This window comes from Pantherophis guttatus, chromosome 3 (assembly GCF_059756535.1).
Source record: "Pantherophis guttatus breed Tessera chromosome 3, ASM5975653v1, whole genome shotgun sequence".
NCBI lineage: Eukaryota > Metazoa > Chordata > Lepidosauria > Squamata > Colubridae > Pantherophis > Pantherophis guttatus.
The window spans coordinates 87,541,447-87,557,593 of record NC_142065.1 but is presented as its reverse complement, the minus strand read 5'-3'; the positions used below and the strand labels follow the sequence as shown (position 1 = coordinate 87,557,593).

General features: G+C 40.3%; 1 long non-coding RNA gene across 1 annotated transcript in view; it reads right to left on the bottom strand.

The window, feature by feature from the left end:
- Nucleotides 1-5,769, bottom strand: part of LOC148114655 (uncharacterized) — a 29,803-nt gene extending 24,034 nt beyond the window's left edge. The window contains exon 1 of the long non-coding RNA XR_015732877.1: nt 5,656-5,769. This is a non-coding gene — a long non-coding RNA (uncharacterized LOC148114655). The remainder of the gene's footprint in view (nt 1-5,655) is intronic.
- Between the last annotated feature and the right edge of the window lie 10,378 nt (nt 5,770-16,147).

Genomic DNA, 16,147 nt, shown 5'->3' with positions numbered 1-16,147 from the left:
ACTGCCTCTTTTGACAATAAATTCTTTCTTTTAACTTTTTGCTGTGTTCAGAAGTCCTTTTCCTGATCTACCCTGAGCCATTTTGCCTCATTGGAATGACCCAGTTTCCTGTTTTATTAAAGATGACTATACCTATAATGCTACGTATCTAAAGTCTAAAATCTTCTACCTGAACCATTTGCAGTACAAAGAGGTATTTTCTACCACTTAGAAATCTCATATAGTCTTACAGCTAGCACAAAGTTATCTATAAAAAGTGTATTGTGAAAAAAAAAAGGGCCCACATTATTCCACTTAGTTAATATTTGAGACTCTAGAAAGAGTGCAGAGAAGAGCAACCAAGATTATTAGGGGATTGGAGGCTAAAACATACAATGAACAGTTGTAGCAACTGGACATGGCTAATCTAGTGAAGAGAAGGACCAGGGGAGACATGATAGCAGTGTTCCAATATTTGAGGGGCTGCCATAGAGAAGAGGGGGTCAAGCTATTTTCCAAAGCACCTGAAGGCCAGACAAGGAATAATGGATGAAAACTGAACAAGGAAAGATTCAACCCGGAAATAAGGAGAACTTTTCTGACAGTGAGAGCAATCAACCAATGGAACAATTTGCCTTCAGAAGTTGTGGGAGCTTCATCACTGGAAGCTTTCAAGAAGTGACTGGACTGCCATTTGACAAAAATAGTGTGGGGTCTGCTTGGGGGGGGGGGTTGGAGTAGATGGCCTACAAGGTCCCTTCCAACTCTGTTAATCTGTATCTGTAAGAGAAAATATATATTTACAAATAATAACAGTGAGGTTCAATATCAAATCCTAAGAAACTGATGCTTACAATTTTCCAGTACTGTAAGAGATATTTTTGAGCTAAGAAGGATTGCTACATGGTACATCCTGATCGGAAGGATGCTTCCTCTTTTTCCAAATCCCGTACTTTAATTTCTAAGGATAATCCTGAAGCTATGCAATGTGCTTTTTTCTTGTTTCTGATTTTGCCGTGAGTCTCTGGTGCTATGGAGTAGAAAACTCCCTTTAGGCTGAGCAACCTTATTTTTCTCTTTTCAAAACACAGAAAGAATGTTATAATAGTATCATTTGAAATTAGGAACCATGCCCTTGAGTTCTGGGAAATCAGACGCTGAGTTAATTCATTTTACTCCACAGCTCACATCTCCCAGTTATCTGTGAACCTGTTTTACACCAGAATGTAAAGGAACTGAGCTGGTAAAGAATCTGTAGCTGTGACAATACAAAGAGATATTTCCCCTGCTCATTTCATACATCAACTCAACAGCTGCTTCAGCAGCTCTACAGAATTGAACGTTCCCTTTCCCAGCAGAAAACTACAGAATAAATGCATTGTTCTGGTGTTAGATGTGTTCTGATTATAAAAAGCTAGCCCAGTTGGGCATGCATTTACTACTTATTACACTACAGCAGCAATATTTCAATAGAGTTTGAGGCCCTGTTTTATAGTGGAAGAGTTTGATCCGGTGACCATTATTATATGGGTTTCCACAGGATAGATTTTCACCACCAATGATATATATATAAGCCACTTGATTGAGCCATCAGGAGTTGAGGGTTAGGCTCAGGGGTGAAATCTAAAATTTGTTACTACTGGTTCTATGGGCGTGGCTTGGTGGTGGAGGGGGTGACTGGGTGGGCGTGACCAACTTTTTTTTTTTTTTTACTTTTAAAAGCATTTTTTCTACAACCTGTTTGACCGAAGAGGTTGCAGAACAAAATGCTTTTAAAAGCCTCTGACGATCAGGCAACTCAGCTGGGATCGTCAGAGACTTTTAAAGGCTTTTTTTAATACAACCTTTTCGGCCTAAGAGGTTGTAGAAAAAATGCTTTTAAAAGCCTCTGATGATCCCAGCTAAGCCGCGCGATCATCAGAGGTGTTTTTTTTTTTTTTACTTTTAAAAGAATTTTTTCGGCTGAAGAGGTTGTAGAAAAAATGCTTTTAAAAGTAAAAAAAACAGTCTCTGATGATCGCGGGGCTCAGCTGGGCATGGAGGGGGAGGCACAGGGATTTTTGCTACCGGTTCTCCGAATCACCCGCCGCCATCGCTACTGGATCGGGCGATCCGGTCCAAACCAGGAGTATTTCACCCCTGGTTAGGCTGCTAAACCATCAGGAGTTGATGGCTAGACTGCTAAACAATGGTGGGATTCAAATAATTTAACAACCGGTTCTCTGCCCTAATGATTTCTTCCAACAACCAGTTCACCAAACTGCTCAGAAAGTTAACAACTGGTTCTCCTGAAGTGGTGAGAACTGGCTGAATCCCACCACTGCTGCTAAAACCTCTACCACATAGAGCCATCCCAAGCCCAGCTAAATATTCTTGTCCTTGTGTCTGGCGACGATGGGGTCTGGATGAGAAGGAGCAGGCTAAGGTTGAATCCCAACAAAATACAGGTAGTCCTCAACTTATAAGAGTTCATTTTGCTACCAGTCAAAGTTACAACAAAAAAGTGACATGACCGTTTTTCACACTTATGACCATTCTAATAAGCCCATGGCCACAGGATCAAAATTCACATGCCTGGCAACCGACTCATATTTATGAAGGTTGCAATGTCCCGGGGTTATGTGATCACCTTTTGCGACCTTCTGTTAAGCAAAGTCAAGGGGGAAGCCAGATTCACTTAACAACTGTGTTCCTAACTTCACAACTGCAGTGATTCACTTAACAACTATAGCAAGAAAGGTTGTAAATTGGGGCAAAATTCACTTAACAAATGTCTTGCTTAGCAACAAAAATTTTAGGCTCAATTTTAGGCGTACATATTCACAGATAATAAATACATACATATATAAAGTTGTACAATGAACATTTCAATAAATAGAAGCCATAATTCATTACAATCATCCAAAGCTAAGTTACATTAATATATTCTACAGTCCACTGAATAATTGGAGCCCTACATTTATCTATCCAACAAGATCTGAAAGTCTTAAAGGATTCAGTTAGCATACTGTAATAGCCTTCTTTATAGCTGCACCTGCTCTGTGGAAAAACATTCCTACGAAGATCTGGATGGCCCTAATTATGTTGGCTTTTTGCAAGGCATTAAACACCTTCATGTTGCCAAAACCATCTTGGCCAGAAATAGGTAAATCCCATTGGTTGGTTGTTACTGTTTTAGTAGTAAACTCTGATAGAGGATGGCTCAGTCCTAGGCATAGAGTATGTTTGGGGGCAGGAAGAGTGTATTTGTTCTTCTTTTTTTTTTAGCTTTTAAAATTATTAACTATTCATATTCTACCCCTCTTACGCTGACCTATGATGGTAATAAACATTTGATTTTATTTATATAGTTTTAGAAACAGTCTTATTGTTTCTTGATTTTAATCTTTGTATACCACCTACAATCATCTTGGCAAGATGGGCAGCTATATATAAATAAATAGCTGCATTAGGATTTCTGAGGGAGGAATGGTGGACTAAAGATGTCTCTGCAAAAGCAGAACCAAAAACTCAGCAAAGAACAAAGAACTGCCATGTAGATGGAGTTTTTGGAACCTCATTGGACAAGGTGAGGATCAGTGGTGGGTTTCAAATTTTTTTACTACCAGTTCTGTGGGTATGGCTTGGTGGCGTGGCATGGCTTGGTGGGCGTGGCTTGGTGGGCGTGGCAGGGGAAGGATACTGTAAAATCTCCATTCCCACCCCACTCCAGGGGAAGTTACTGCAAAATCCCCATTTCCTCCCAATCAGCTGGGACTTGGGAGGCAAAGAATAGATGGGGGTGGGGCCAGTCAGAATTTTTACTACTGGTTTTCTGAACTACTCAAAATTTCCACTACCGGTTCTTCAGGAGTGGTCAGAACCTGCTGAAACCCACCTCTGGTGAGGATGGGAGATTGCCCATATGTGCTCTAGAATCAGATTTCTAATCTCTCTTCTCCTGGATTGGCTTGCTTTTCAGCTCTCTATCTTTGTCTTGTCTGGCACTACCAATATCCCCCCCCTTCCATTTTCATTCCCTCCATAGTGGCATCTCTTCAATACATGTATTAAAGTTCCAGCCCTTGAAGATGGGCAAGGTCAAGGAAAAAAAAATATCAATAAAGAATATGACCGACATTAGGATATAGTTTTTAATGGTATATAAGTATGTGACTTTGGGGCACAGTGGGGAGATCTGCAGACTGGACAACCAGTATGTAAAAGACATCTCAGCCCACAGAAGAACCCTCCCTAGCTTTCTGGAGAGTAAAAGAAAAGAAAGAGAGAAACACTTTTAATCTTGCAAATTAATATAACCTTATAACAAAAATTGAGGTAATATTCCTGGTTTTGCTCCTTGTCAGAACTACCTCACAGGGCTAATATCATGCAAGAAAACATGTATCAAGGCTTCATAAATGAATACCAACACAAAAATAATGCATAATCAGAGGTGGGTTTCAGCAGGTTCTGACCAGTTCTGGAGAACCGGCAGCGGAAATTTTGAGTAGTTCGGAGAACCGGTAGTAAAAATTCTGACTGGCCCTGCCCCCATCTATTCTCTGCCTCCCAAGTCCCAGCTGATCGGGAGGAAATGGGATTTTGCAGTAACCTTCCCCTGGATTGGGGACGGAATAGAGATTTTACAGTGTCCTTCCCCTGGAGTGGGGTGGGAATGGACATTTTACAGTATCCTTCCCCTGCCATGCCTACCAAGCCATGCCATGTCCACCAAACCACACCCACAGAACCGGTAGTAAAAAATTTTGAAACCCACCACTGTGCATAATGTAATCATAATAAGCCCCAAACAACTGGAGCACCTCCTGAACACCATCAGCATTGACAAAAATACAATCAGTCAATTGCAAAAGGCAGCTTTACTTAGAACAGCTTACATCCCGCGATGATATCTGTAACACCACCAAACAATACCCGCCTATCTAGATCCTCGGGAAGGACTCGATAAGTGGACAAAAATGCCAAATCCAGTCTAAGCACCTGTCTGCTTATTCAATCAACTATCATAATATATCGTCAACTGCAACAGTGAGATATAGGACTAAGAAGATCCAGGTCCAAGTTCAGCCTCAGCCATCTAAGCTCTAGATACTTTTTTTCCATCCAACCTACCAAACAGAGTTGTGGAGAAAAATTGGAAGAAAGAAAACTGGGTATACTCCTTAGAGCTCCCGGAATAAAGATGGGATACAATATAAATCTAAAAACTAAATAATAAATACTCTGCTGGTTTTGTGCCTTGCCTCTGTCATATTTCCTGAATTAGAAGGCGGGGGGGGGGGGGAAGCTTACCCAGCTCTGCCTCAGTTAATATTTATTGTCCTAAATAGATTTAGAGAGAGAGAACTGATGCTTTGAATCATGAACTAAAACGTTTACAACGAAATGACCAAGATTTTTTAAATCGGGTGATTACCATTAGCTTAGAATAAGATCAGATATTGTGTAAGCAAAATGCCATGGGAAAATTTGTGGTTATGCCTTAGGAACACCAAAAAAAATAAAGCCGGAGGAATAAAAATCACAAGTCATTGTTTTTATGGCCCCTCGGAATGGCTGAATTCTATATAGGCAAAGCCTGTATAATAAGAAAATCAATACACACATGCATAATTCAACCCGGTTGAAAAAAATGGAAAGGGATAAGGGAAAAAAATAAAATAAAATGATTACCCTTTAGAACTTCTCCTGAAAATATCTTGACAACCAGTTGTAAATGATGAGTTTTGCAGAAAATTGTGAATGCAGGACATATTTCACTCACACTTCACTGACTCTATAAGTTATGGGGCTTTCATTCATTTTAAGACTAACTTCCCCATCCCGTGAAACTCCCACAAGGGGTCTTGTGACTTTGTGGGTCTTGATAAAATAGAGAGAAAAGAAGTCATGACACTAATATACTGGAGAAGTTGCAACAGTTTGCTTTTGAGTGCAGCTGAAAACTCAGACAGACATTTCCCATTTGTATTCTGTTCAGGAGCTGAGTCCTATTAACTGAAGCAGCGTCCTTTTAATCGAGCACCTGGCATGAAAAGGAACGGATAGGAAAGAACTAATCTATGTATCAAAACTGCTTCTGTGCATCTGTGCCCTTGGCAAATCAGGATTTTTTTTTAATTTTTTTTAAATTTGATTTATATGCCGCCCTTCTCCGGAGACTCAGGGCGGCTTACAATGCGTTAAGCAATAGCCTTCATACTTTTGTATATTTATACAAAGTCAGCTTATTGCCCCCACAATCTGGGTCCTCATTTTACCTACCTTAGAAAGGATGGAAGGCTGAGTCAACCTTGAGCCTGGTGAGATTTGAACTTACAGTAATTGCAGACAGCTTGATGTTAATAACAGTGCTTTAGTCTGCTGCGCTACCAGGCAAATCAGGAATTATAGATACATATACTGGCTGCTGACTTGTTTCCACATTGCTATAATGACCAGGTATTTTTTCTTTTCTTTTCAAAATTGCTTTAGAAGCATCCAAGAATTGCAAGGGCATCTCCTGGGGGCCAGAGCGGTGGAAATAAAAAAACATGGCCATGTAGAAAGTTAGCACCCACCCCTCTCCTAGAAGAATGAAATATTTTGAGAAATATTAAAAAGGCAGAATACTATATTTCCCTTGATGAGAAATGGACAAACATGTTCTTGGAAAGCAGCCCCCACCTTTCTTAATAGCCCTCAGCAGATGTCAGCACTTAAGAGATAAAGAGATAGATAGCTCTATTCATAAGCAAATTCCCTGCAGCAAGCTCTGAACAAAGGTAGGGTTAGCCCTCAGCCACAATTGGAATTGCCCAACAAGCTCCTTCATTACACTAGCCCAAACTTCAACCAAATGTAGCTCAGACAAACTCCTAGGATTTGTACATGGTGCCATTGGAGTCTGAAAACAGCCAATAGAATACATGTTCTTGCACAGGAACAGGAAGCTTAAGTTCAAAGCCCAAGAGAAGGTACAAAAAACCCTCACTTTCAACTCCATGTAGTCAGCTGCACCAGAACCACCCATGTGGTTCTGCTTCATCATTAAACCATCTTTTCAACCAACCTCCATGTTTCCTGTGTCTTTCTCCCACCTTGAAACTGAACCACTTGGATATTTCTTCCCACAGCCACAACTCTATGGGTGAAGTCCTGCCTCTCTTTTTACATGTATTGTATGCATAAAAGGGGGGGGGGCTGTGATCGGGTAGACATGGCTGCCATTTTGGCCTTTTTATAACCCTTCCAAGGATGCTCCTGAAGGGTTTGGGCAGACACAGAAGGATTTTGAACAACCTATCGTCGTTTCTCTTGGCTCACTTTTCAGACAAGAGTCACTCGCAAAATACTAGCCAAAATTAAAGTCCAGCATGAAGATAGAGCAATGGTGGGACCCAGAATGGTGGGTTCTACTTACCTTTACTACCGGTTCGCAATGGGGCATGCGCAGAAGCACTTTGATGACATTGGGATCGGTGGGCGGAGCCTCCTGCCAGTTTTACTACCGGTTCTATGGAAACAGTGCGAACTGGGGGCAACTCACCACTGGTGGGACCCCTTTTGGTGAAATCAGAGGTGGAACTTGTAGGAAAGGAACCGCTGCTTGGATTAGATATCAGATATGTCCGGAAATCTTCTATAAAGGGATTCCTGCAGGGATGTTGTTTGAGAAACACAATTCACAACACATTGTCTGAATTGCAGATACAAAATAGGGCTAAATGTCCCATCATTCTGTGACATTTGCTACCTGGCCATGATACATTTCATGCAAAAGAACTTTTTTGTTAGGAGAATTTACATGACCATTTTGCCTTTCCAAATAATCTCCTCCCCACACCCGGGAAAAATTATTCCTCCCCCCACCCTCCACTTCAACAAAGAAGTTCTATATCACCACTAGAAATTTTTTGCTCGTGTACTGTTCCTCCAGTACAAGGATCCCAAAAAGAAAAATCCTTCTTTGGCTTTAGCATTCTGTTCCAGTACAATAATAAACTCATTTAAGATGGTGCTACATAATTCAAAAGCAGTGAAAAGTGACTGTGCCATGGAAAGCAAATTGTATAATGTCACTCTTTAATGTATTAGAAGTCAGCATTATCTGCTTCTGTCTAATCATAATTCCAGCCTTTAAAGCACCAGGGATACTATCAGCATCGGCACTATTTTCTGACTCAATTACATTATGCATTTAAAAGGGGTGGTTTACAGCATCTATTAGACTGGTTATTATCCTTGTGCCATACTCAATTGACCAAAGGAAGGAAGGGGCGGGAGGAAAACACCCTGCCTTCTCCGTGGAAGTGGGGAAAACTGAAAGGAATATTCAAGATAATGCATTGTGGATGCCTGTGGACAGAAAAGCCTGGATTACAATTCATTTTTTTCCCAGTTGTTCTTCCCAGCTACATCTCGATAAGCACCATGCTCCGTTACCTGATCCTATCATTTATCCACTTGCAAGTAATTGGAACGCTGAATATTGGATTTGAATTACATGGTGAGATGATTCTGAATCAGTCGCTCATCCATTGAGGTGGATTATTTACAGAGTTGGATAGCTCCAATGACCCAAATCATCCTGCTTAGATCTGTGGCAGAGAGAAGGGTCTGAAACTAAACATTTGTGTTCACACGCAGGTAGATAGCTCATTCAAACTGGGGCCTAGGTCTTATCTGAATGGTAGTGAGGCTCACATGATAGCGAATAGATAAATGAAGGGTCCTTGGTTCTCTCTGAGCTTTTCTTGCAGATGTTTCATTACCCAAATTAGGTAACATCATCAGTGCTAATAAGGAGTGGGGCTAGTGCTGATGCTGTTACCTAATTTGGTGATGAAATGTCTGCAAGAAAATAACCAAGCTCAGAGAGCACCAAGGACCCCTCATTTCAATCTTGAGCCAGAAATATTCTCTTTTATTAGAACAGATGGATGTCTGTCTAAACCACACCATGCAAGGGAAGCACTTTACTCAGAAATGTATAAAACATGTCACCATTCCTTCAAAGGAGAACCACATGAATTCCACCTTTTTTTTTATCGGATGAACTGCCCTGGACTGATTCAGAACTGAACTAATCAATGGGACTTACAGGTGTGGATGAATAGATCTTTCTGACTTGGATCTGCATCAGTTTTGCAAATATTCATAACCTTTTTTGCAACCATTACCAAAATAATGACCAAAATCCTTTCAAATATTTGGGTTAAATATACAATTCTGGGTTTTGTGCCAAGAACTGAGTCACAAAACCTGATGAAAAGCTTAATTTGAAGGATAGCAATAGAGTATTCCAATCATATAACTTCTCTTAAAAGATAGATTAAACTAAATCCTTAAGCATCTTTACATGTAAAGGAATCTTGTAAGATAAGAGTATTTGTACTCACAGTTACTGACTGGAAATTTAGCCTCTTTCATTCACTTTTCACTTCACTTTTCTACCACTTCTATTTCATTAAGTATATTTAGTCCTCACTATCCTTCTACAAATGTTTGATCCCTTACTAATACTTAACTCTGAACATTGTTAGAGGTATATCAAATGCAACATTAGAATTTGGGCTGGTATGAGTATGTATGAGTTTATTAAAGAAACAAACAGAACTTTTCAAATGTGTTTCCTTTTTCCTGAGTCTGTTTCTGACATCTGCTGATCTTCTAAGGAGTGAGTAATGCTCTAGTTTCAGTGACGTAGTTTTCTTTCACTTTCATATGAAATTTATTTTTGTGATAGTAGAAATATAATTTTCTAAGGCCTCTGAATATTCCGAATGAATATCAGCCATACTGCAAACAATGTCCAAGAACACTGCCCCAGATTGAACAAATTGTAAGCATGCTATGCTTATATATCCAAGAATATCCAAGAAAAGAATCTTGGAACCAGCCATTTCCAAAGCATTTTCAGCAATTTTGGAAAGATCTATGGATTTCTTTGTTTGTTTGTTTATAGGCCATCCATCTTACCTCAAGGTTAGACTACATTTCCTGTCATCCCCAGCGACCAATACATTGGGAGGAAGATATTAGATTAGAAAATACAGATTTACAGGAAAATTAGATTTTGCATTCCACTTTCCTGAACTCTGCATTCTCAGAATAGTGACTTACATTTCAAGTTGGAGAAATGTAAACAAAATGTTCTTAGCAGAGAATGTTTGAGTAAACAGAGGGGAGCCAGTAAGTTAAAATATTGGCAACTTTGTTCCATGTCAGAAATGAAATATGATTGACAGTTAAACACAGTCCTGCCCCCACAATTCACAGGATGGGTCCAGCAAACATCCTTGGCTCCACTTCATTGTTGTACCACCCTATCCACATGGAATTATAACTAAGTCACATCTTGGCTTACCCTACATATTATTTTTTAAGTTGATCTTTCTTATCATCATTATTGGAATAAATAACCCTTATTCATAATGCAGGGGAACTATGCAAGCTAGTAACATTTATCTTCAACGAAATACCCATTTTGCCAAAATCTCTAGCCTCTATTTTGGAGTTGAGTTAAAAAGCATCTCAAAGGTTAACTAGCCGAGCCATTTCCAATGCATTGCTGGCTCTCAACTGCTTAATTATCACTTTCCACTTGGTGAGCCATAGCTAAATATACTAAGTATAAAATATTGTGCTCTAATGTGAGACGGTTTTCTTATTATGATGTTTATGAAACAGCTCATTCACAGTTGCAAATTATCATTTGGTTGTGTTGTTGTTGGGTAACGACCATCCCGGTACAAATCCCACCCTTGAGTAGCCACAGTTAGCTCCATAGGTCTCAGATGAGTAGTAGATGTTAGATGTTTCAGATTGTAAAATGACAACTATGTGCATTAAGTACTAGCAAGTCCTTGAGATTCTTATTAAATATGTGATGACACGAAGACACTGGGAGGGAGACAGTTTTTTGTTCATTTGTAAACTGAAATTTAGGACAGTGCAGTTATAACACTTTAACGGTTTTGCAAAATGTCATGTTGGAAATGACACTAATTCCCATTTTTATTGTTCACACACTCCTTTAGATTCTAATCTGATTTTCACTATGCTCATAGAGTGGTACACAAATAACACCATCTATTCATAAGGGGATGGTTATCAGGATAACCTCAGGGCACATCGACATTAAACACATCCATTTGGGGAAAGTCCTGAGGATTCCCTTTTCTCAACCCCCTTTGCCTTTACCCCAAGTATTCAATGCCACAGTATGAGAGGGGGGAGGGAAAGGAACAGCCTAGCAACTCACTGGAGGAAGGAATAAAAAGCTTAGCTGTCTTTTTCCATGGTATGGCATGCAGCAATTCAGCAGAAACAATATCCAATATTGTGTAACTGATGAGTTACACAAAGTAAAAGGTTGTTGCTGGGCATTCCAGAAAATGAACCTTCTTCTGGAAAGCAGTACAGGTAGTCCTCAACTTACAACAATTCACTTAGTGACCATTCAAAGCAGAAGTGGGATTCACTTACCTTCCCTATCGGTTCGCAAATGTGAGCACATGTGCTCGCACGCACTCGCATGCACCACCTCTGCACAAGTGCACGGCCTTCTGTGCATGCGCAGTAGTCACGCATTACGTCTGGGTGAGTGGGCAGAGCCTCCTGCAGTTTCCACTACTGGTTCGCGCAATCTGGACAGAACTGGTTGAATTCCACCATTGGTTCAAAGTTACAATGGCACTGAAAAAGTGACTTATGACCATTTTTCATACTTATGACCATTGCAGCATCCCCAATGGTCACGTGATTTACATTCGGATGCTTGACAACTTTGCGACGTTTGCACTTTCCCAGGGTCACATGTATCCCCCTTTTGCAACCTTCTGAAAAGCAAAGTCAACGGGGAAACCAGATTCACTTCACAAACGAGATACTCATTTAACACCTGCTGTGATTCACTCAACAAGAAAAGTTGTAAAATGGGGCAAAATTCACTTAACAAATTTCTTACTTCCCAACATAAATTTTGGGCTCAGTTGTGATCGTAAAGTTGAGGACTACCTGTAGCTTTTTTTCAATTGAGTGCTGAAGATCGCTGCACAAACAAATCATTGCTGTTGACCATCAGCTGCCTTGGACAGATGTCCTAATCATGAGAAATATCAATTATATAAATAGGCAAACAAATAAAACATTTAAAAGCATTCTAAAGTTCAGTTTTCAGAGGAAAACTCCTTTGCTTGGTTTGGCTTTGGCTTCTTACACTTTTAGTAGTTCTATGTCTGAGAAAAACTTCTGTAGCTAGAAGAATACTGGCTGAGAGGATTTTTCCCCAAAGGTTTGAGCATTTCCTGCTCTACCTGAAAGTTTCAATGGGCTTCATCGTCTTTCATCTCTGGGAGTTCTAAATCTTTCTCCCATAAAAGAATCTTCTAAGGGTAGATGGGAAGGAAGAAGAGCACCCATATATAAGAACAGACAGAGTTGTCTTTTCCCAGTTCAATCTGAGAAACTAATTTAAAATATTTCCAGGGAAGGATAGACATCACTGACATCAGTGGGGGGGGGATCAAATAATAGAATACATAGCTGATTTGGGGATAAGTATTCTACACATTAAGAAAAGCAAAATTCCTCTGAAACAAAGCATGTTCCAATGCAGAATGGGCCAACTCTCCATGGCCAACTCTCCATGGCCAACTCACCGCAGAGCAATTTATCAATTCAAATTAATTATTTAAAATAAATTTAAAAGATGTTTTAATTTTTGTCATTCAGAATTCATGTTGTTCCTCCTTTTGCATCCTTCCTTCCTTATATCCCAGATCCTTCCATGTATTTCCCTGTTTCTAGCTCCTGTTTTTGTCAGCTAGCCATTGATAAAATAAGTCCCAAGTCAAAAAATATCCAGTTTCTTTCTCTTTCCTTAATTGTAAGTGTTAGCTTATCCATTTATGCACATTCTAATATTCTGCTAATCACATCCTGATCTGTTGGGATCTCTTCACTTTTCCATTGTTGTGCAAATACTATTCTTGCTGCAGTCAATACATGTAAAAGCAGGTGTACATTCCCTTTGTTATACTTTCTTTCATGATTCTACTTCACCATTTCTTTGACATCAGTGCAACTCTTGTCCTGCAGTGAGTTGTCCCGTGGAGAACTGGCTGTGACAAGTTGTCCCATGATGAGTTGGCAGTGGCGACTTGACTGTGGCAAGTTGACCATGGCGAGATGACCGCAGTGAATTATCATAGACTCTGTTCAATGCACAGATAATGCTAAGTGACAAAAAAAAAATGAAAGTAGATTGGTGGTGGAGAAAGAGGGGGGGAGAGGGAGTACAACAGAATCCCCATGTAGAAGCGTTGCATGCCATTCTCCACGTGTTTCAGACATAGGTCTATCCTAAGTGCTGGAGCAAACCAAAGGAACGACTCATCCCCTTGTCATCTATATTAGACTTCTGCAATTCATGCCAATGGTGCTGCCCTTGAAGCTACCATATTTTCCAGAGTATAAGACGCACAGGATATAAGACTCACCTTAGTTTTTGGGGAGGAAAATAAGAAAAAAGCTGATTGGCAGGTAGATCGGCCTCCCAGAATACCCCCAATCAGTTGTTCCCAGAGGTGAATTTTAGCAACAGGTTCCTTGCTTGTGAGCTCTGTGCCTTGCTTTTTTTTGCTTTTTTTTCTGCCCCTGAAACTTCTGAAACTCTGTTTCAGAAAAAACTGTGTTCTCTGCCTCTGAAAGCCTCCGAAACAGCCTCCGAAAAAGCCTCTAAAACTCTATTTGGGGGCTTCTTTTCTGAAGCTCTGTTTGTGAGCTTCTTTTCTGAAGTTTCATTTCTGATCCTTTTTTCAGCCTCTGAAACCTCCGCTTGAGAAGCTGGCCGGGGCTACATTCGGAGTATAAGACGCACCCAGATTTTCACCCTCTTTTTTGGGGGGAAAAGGTGCGTCTTATACTCTGAAAAATATGGTAAACTAGTACACAACACAGCCACCAGATTGCTGACTGGCGATATCCAGGTTAGCAGAAAAACTTCTATAGTGCAGGGGCTACATTGGTGGCTGGTAAACTTCCAAGCTCACGGTGGTGGTGGCAGTTTTAAAGCTCTTTAATAGCCCAACCAATACATGTTAGCTGATAGGTTAGGGAAATAGAAGCCCAAAGGATAGTATTACTAGCTGCAACCAAACTGAAACAGTTTACCCTCTGAGATTAGAAGGACCCCCAACCTAATAATTTTCAGGAAGGCAGCTAAAATTGCAGTTTACAATCTTAAAGCATAGTCTTATATGGGAAGCTGTATAAGAGAACAACAAAACACTGTAAGTCACCTAAAGCCTATGGAGCAGACATAAAAAATCCTTCCAGAAATGCCTAAAAATATGCATTCTCGCCATACTTAAATTAGCTTTCAAATGAAAATTCTCTAAAATAGAAACAAGACAATAGGACATTATTATTTTCACTTATTTTGGTTTGAGTCATACCAACCAATGTTCGGTTGGTGGTTTTAAGCGGGTGCAAGATATCTGCCCGATCGTCGCTGACTTCAGGAGTAACCAAAGTTTGATATGATTTAGAAAAGGAAGATCTTGATGGAAATTATCATTTAGCACAAATCTATAACTCTGGCTGACCAAATATTGACTGGAGTGATCAATGAAAATAGTAATTCCGTTCAAAGTTCTAATGGGACTTGTAGGATCAGACTTAAGATCCATTGAGCCAAAAGCATTCTTACAGCCAGCAGCCTTAAATATCTGGTTGCTCTGGTGGTTTATGCATAAGCTTGAATCAATGTTTCCTGTGTCCCCTCCCCATCCACTGCCATCCTCTGCAGTCTACCTATGTATACTTTCTCATTTGACCAAGTTCAAGCCATCAGTTACCTTATTAGTCCCATTCCTTTCCAAATGACATTTCACTAAATACAGAATTTCTTTGCTAGTTTGTTCATGAAAGAATGTCTTGTTGATGAATGCCCCTCTACCTTAAAAGAAAGCAGCCAAGCAAGCACGAAAGTACTGAATGCCATTTACAAATGGCAACTACCTCTAAACACAAGAGTTTTATAATGAATTGCTGCCTGGTGAATATCCATCGATCAAAAGGCTCGTGCATAGACCAGACAGCTTGCTTAAGTGGAAAGCCAGTACAAAATTCCAAAAATGCTTGAAGGGCTCTCCACAGTATCCCTACACAACTTTTTATGTAGTTCAGACTGAATATTAAAAGTCTGTATTGTCCGCACTGGGGAGCCTTTGTTTATTTCCATTGTGTGGTGTTTTTTTTTTAATTGCAATAATTAACAGGAGTAGGGGTGAACACCCAGTTCTATGTTTGGCTAAGAGATTATTCTCAAATTAGATAACCCATGACATGTAGGGTCATCATTTCAGAGATATTTCTTTACCTAAACAGAGATACAGAATGACCATGGATGGGCAAAAAAGCAGAGAGATCAGCTTTCCATTTTGAAACTACTTGAATTTCCTTGTGGGAAGCTGGCAGGGAACAGCAAAAATCTCCTCACCTCTCCTCTCCTCTCCTCTCCTCTCCTCTCCTCTCCTCTCCCCTCCTCTTTCTTTCTTTCTTTCTTTCTTTCTTTCTTTCTTTCTTCTTTCCTTCCACCCTCACTCCCTCCTGCTCTCCTCAGAATTCCTGCCAACTTCCCCATTTACTTTACTTGTGGGAAGATTGCAGGAAAAAAGGCAGTGGGGAAGCCAGCAGGAAGTTGCAAGTCCAAGGCCAGCAGGCAGGTAAATGGCTGCTGCTGGCTGGGGGAGGGAGTAAAGGAGTACACAGGGGTACAAGTCACGAAGGTTATGCAGGGGTGCATAAAAGGTCTCTCACAGTTCAGGAAGAGTGAGTGGGTTTTTTAAAGAGATTCTTTGTAGGTCCAGTAGGGAGAACACAGGATGAGAAGGATGTGTTAGGGTTGCAGAAGTTTTGTGAGAGGAGCCGCATGGGTCAGGGAGAATTCATGGGAGGATGCACAAGGTGCAAATGCAGGTCTGGGAAGATGCACAGGAGGGTAGTATGGGCAGTGGTGGGATCCTCCCGGTTTAACAACCAGTTCGGTGATCATGCGATTTATACCCACAGTGGACTGAAGTTTCAGTAAATAGGGCAATTTTCATTGTTTGGGACAAACCGCAATCCATGACAGTTAGTAGGATTTCTCTTACTAGTATGTTCATGAGGAAATATC